Source organism: Chrysochloris asiatica, unplaced genomic scaffold, assembly GCF_000296735.1.
Source record: "Chrysochloris asiatica unplaced genomic scaffold, ChrAsi1.0 scaffold00228, whole genome shotgun sequence".
Lineage (NCBI taxonomy): Eukaryota > Metazoa > Chordata > Mammalia > Afrosoricida > Chrysochloridae > Chrysochloris > Chrysochloris asiatica.
Genome location: NW_006408746.1, coordinates 4,491,840 through 4,496,775, shown reverse-complemented (window position 1 = coordinate 4,496,775; position 4,936 = coordinate 4,491,840). Strand labels below are relative to the sequence as shown.

The window sequence follows — 4,936 nt, the reverse complement described above, 5'->3', positions numbered from 1 at the left end:
CCAAACTGAGGTACCTGGGGGGGACTTGGTCTGTTTCAACCCAAAAGGAATCAGAAGATCAAAAGCAGTTTCGGAAGGCCAGAACCGTCAGGGGTGGAGGGAGGAGGAAGGTCCAGGGGGTGGGGGCTGTTTGGCAACTGGGGTGAAGGGATTACCCTCCCCCTGCTGGGATCCCCCCAGCCTCTCTGGTCTGGCAGGAATGGGGCAGTCTGCAGCCCCTGACAGGGAGGTCTAGGGCTACCAGATGCTCCAGGCAAGGGGCTGGAGGGGGTTCCCAAGGGCTTGCCCTCCAGGGAGATAGCAGCGCGGCCCCCCCCACCCCAGTTTCTCGGCTAGGGTACAGCGGTCCTTGAACTCCTCGTAGCAGTTTCCTTGTAATTCGTGCTTAATCCCTGTCAGCTTCTTTTGATGGCATCCTTGGAACTAACATAGATCATTTTGCTTTTAAGGGGTGCAGACTTGGGGGCCCAGAAGATAAAAACCAGATCCTCCTCCTTGGTCTCATAAGTTGCATCATAGAGGGCATAGCGGCAGTCCTTGTCTGGCATGCCATCTTGACAAAAATGGCATAGGGGTCATCGACAGTCTGGCCCACGTCACCAACCAGGATCTCCTTGCCCTCCTCCAGGATGATGTTCTTCTTATCTTCGCTCAAGCAGAAGAGCACTGCCTTCTTGCGCTTCTTCACCTCCTCTGGCGTCGATGATTTGCGCACCTTCATATCATTGAACACCTTGATGACACCATCAGAGGCAGCCACACCAGAGGCCATGTTTCCGGAAGCGAACGGAGTAAGGCAAACAGAGCCAGAGAAGAGGAGAGCCGCTGCAGATGCTGCCAGGATCCGACTGAACGGTCGTCATTTGATTTCTTGACTGCTGCTTCCGTGAGTGCTGATAGTTGATCCAAGAAGAATGAAGTCCTTGACAAATTCAATACTTTCTCCGTTAGTAAGAATGTTGTTTATTGGTCCAGTGGTGAGGATTTTTGTTTTCTTGACATTGAGATGTAATCCATACTGAAGACTGTGCTCTTTGATCTTCATCAGTAAATGTTTTAAGTCCTCTTTATTTTCAGCAAGCAAGGTTGTATCATCTGTATATCGCAGGTTGTTAATGAGTCTTCCTCTAATCCACGTTTTTTTTCATAGAACCCAGCTTCTTGGATTATTTGCTCAGCATACAGGTTGAGTAAGTATGGTGAAAGAATATAACCTTGTCGCACACCTTTCTTAATTTTAAAACATTCAGTGTTCCCATGTTTTGTTTGAACAACTGCCTCTTGGTCTAGGTACAGATTCCTCATGAGCACAATAAAGTGTTCCGGAATACTCATACTTTGCAATGTTGTCCACACAATTGAAAGCCTTTTTCGTTACTCATGTACTAATATAAATCTTTTCACATGACCTGAGCAATCTCTAATTGTTTAAATGTAACTATGATGCCTAAGTAAAATGTTACTGAATTCTAAGTCTTAAAAAATTATATTCCATCCTATAGTAGTTAGGAGCCCTGGTAGCATTGTTGTTGTTAGGTGCCATCGAGTCGATACTGACTCATAGCAACCTTATGCACAGCAGAATGAAACACTGCCCGATCCTGGACCAGCCTTAATACTGTAGCCACACCTGAGTCCATCGATGCTGCCACTTGGCCAATCCATCTCATTGGGGGTCTTCCTTTTTTTCTCTGACCCTCCACCTTACCAAAGATGATATCTTTCTCCAGCAACTTGTCTCTCCTAACAATATGTCTGAAGTATGAGAGATGAAGTTTGGCCATCTTGGTCACCAAGGAGCACAGTGGTAGCATAGTGGGTTATAAATTGGGCTGCCTAGCCACATGGTCAACAGTTCAAATCCAACAGCCACTTTGAGGAGAAAGATGCAGTTTTCAGTTCCCTTAAAGATTTATAGCCTTGGGTGTCTATGATTTGGAATCTACTCCACTGCACACCATCACCACTATAAGATTTACAGACTCAGAAATTTGTAAAGATTCACAGGCTCTGAAACCCTATACAGGATCACTGTAAGTCAAAACCAACTCAACTCCACACAACCACCACTACCAATTTTAGCAGGTTATAAAAGTTTGAGAAAGGTAGTTTATGAAATTGAGTTTCCTTTACTGTAAGAAGAAAAAGAATAAAAGAAAGGGGTAATGACATTGATATCCAAACAAATAAATGAGAGCATAAATTAAAGTTCATTTGCAATGTTTATATATTTTCTTTTTACAACAGCACAGAGGCATTGGATAATATTTTTTACATTAATCTACAAATCAGCTTCCTGAGAATTTGATTTTTAAAATGATCCCGAGTCATCTTCCCACTGCATCCCAGCATGTGAACTGCCATATATCCTGTGCCCAATACCCCACACCCAGGAAAGCCACAGGATAACATTTTGCCAAAAAATAAAATCATAATTAGAATAGCTCTCTTGTTCTCCTTTCTGCTGTTATTAATAATATGACATTTTTGCTAACCTTGAGCTACCAAAACTTTCTTATATTTAAATATTTTAGGATAGTAAAGTGTAAAAGTACTTAAGTGTAAATGCATGAGGTGGCAATTTAGAATCAGTCACCAGCATACTGTCTTTCCTTCCAGAAAACCAGAAAAATGCCATAATCTAAAAATGCATGCCATAAACTGAGGAACAAACAACAACAACCAGCATACTGTCTTTCCTTCCAGAAAACCAGAAAAATGCCATAATCTAAAAATGCATGCCATAAACTGAGGAAGTGGGGCAGGGGGAATTAGTATTATAATAAGTGGGTATTTACTTTGGCTCCTTTTGATCTTCACTGAATGGTGTTCAGAGAAGAGACTTTTTTGCTGGTCTGCTTTCAGGATATTTTCATTAACGTAAGTTAACCAAGAATTTTACTCCTGCTTATAATTGTAAATTGTTTTTTTCTAAAGCCCAAAACTGTTTTTGAAAACCCCTTCTTCCTACATCCCTTATTTCCTGCCTTTCCTATTAATTTCCTTTACAGCTCACCAATGTGCAATTTAAACAGTTGCAGCCAGAATAGAAAACACTGTGAAATAAATGGCTGTGATATTTATCCTTCATTTTGGCAAACCTCCCTTATGTAACAGTGTTAAATCCTGTCTAATCTAATGTTAACATGTGCATATTCTCCTGAGTTTCATTGGAATCAAGGCATGCTAGAAGAAAGGAGTTATTATTTTTTTTTTCCATAGTAGAAAACGAGTACCTTCAATCACAACATTGAATGTTAATATGCCTCCCTCCTTCTTGTGTAAACATTTCTGTCAAGCCACATCCATTTTAAGTTTTTACTTTATTACATGAAACAAGTGATAGTAATGTTTCCATCTCTAATATCCACTGATGCTTTTCAACTGTTAAATGCTTTAGACAAGTAATCAATTGCTGCTCTCATTTTTATGAAATGGCATTTTGTTTTTTTCCCTTTGGCTTTTAAATAAATGACAGGATAACTTCTGTGAATCAGCAAGCTAAATCTTATGGACTGCCTTTTTATCAACTTGATATTAGCCCCCCTCTTCCCAGTAAAAGCAAGGTTAAAAGTCAATGGCAGGGAGACTAAGTACAATAAATCTGCTAAATAAAATAGGCAGCGTCTCAAAAAGGGGACAGGGAACCTCCTACATTATTAAGATCTCTGTACACTTCACTTGGAAAAAAAATCTAGTTGTTTATACCAGAGGTCATCTTTAATCTCAACATTTCCTTTAAAGAAAGCAATATTGAATAGGAATTAGAAACACAGAAAAATATTATGTATTCGATTTAAATTGAAATTTTCTTCCTTCAGACTATTTTGTTCTTTAGATATATGTGAGAATATTTTAAGCTCAAGGACAAAAGAAATATTGTGCATTAACTACACTAGAGTATTTCTAAATAGGTGTTTTTGAAAAGTCCTTTTATAATGCAACATGTGTAAGATGTTTTGAAATAGTTTTGTTTTACTTGAGAGGACTAAGATAATATTATAAGTCATTATAACAGAAGACTATTTTTAGACTTTATGAGAGAATGGGTCAATTCCTTGTTACCTATCCTTAAATCTCTCCACAATTACAAGTTAGGAAATGTGAGTATCTATATGTATGCTCATACATTTCCAACAGATCACTGATTGCTCTTGTAAATCAGGCAGATATCTGAATCATGAGTAGATTTTACTTGAAATTAATCAAAGTTCCAGGGTATCCTAGCTATATTTTTCAGACATATTTCTCAAATACAAGCTAGAGATATATGACTTTAACTCTGATAAAAACTAAATGCATAACCAATGTGTCACTATCCTATTACATTCAAAACTAAATAACTTCAATGATATCTGAATCAACAATAATGGAAATGCCTGGGTCTAAAGGAACTGTTAGCTCAGGTGTGATCTAATATATTTTATTGAATTTGTGCTCTTTTACTTCTATGAACAACCATAAACACTAAACATGATTGATATTAAAGCTGTAATCTTTGATTTTCATCAGTAAATGCCATAAGTTCTCTTAACATTTAGTAAGCAAGACTGCATCATCTGCATATCGCCGGTTGCTAATAAGCTTTCCCCCAATCCTGATGCCAAGTTCTTCTTCAGAGAGTCCAACTTTTCAGAATATTTGCTCTGCATACAAATTTAGTAAATGGTGAAAGGATACAACCCTGAAGCACACCTTTCCTGATGTAAAACCGCTCGGGATCCCCTTTTTCTATTTGAATGACTAGCTTTTGCTCTATGTAAAGTTTCCAAATAAGCACAATTAGGTGTTTTAGAATTCTTATTCCTCATAATGTTATCCATAGTTAGTTATAATTTACATAGTCAAAAGTCTTTGTATAGCTCTGACTTGGCAGTCAGCCATCATGCTGAGTCACAAATAATTGCCTCCTGGCGAGCCAAGTAGGATCTGGAAA

The 4,936-nt window shown here is 38.6% G+C and overlaps 1 pseudogene; it reads right to left on the bottom strand.

Annotated features, from left to right (window-relative positions):
- Positions 1-50: 50 nt before the first annotated feature.
- On the bottom strand, positions 51-772 carry LOC102814770 (annotated as a pseudogene).
- Between the last annotated feature and the right edge of the window lie 4,164 nt (positions 773-4,936).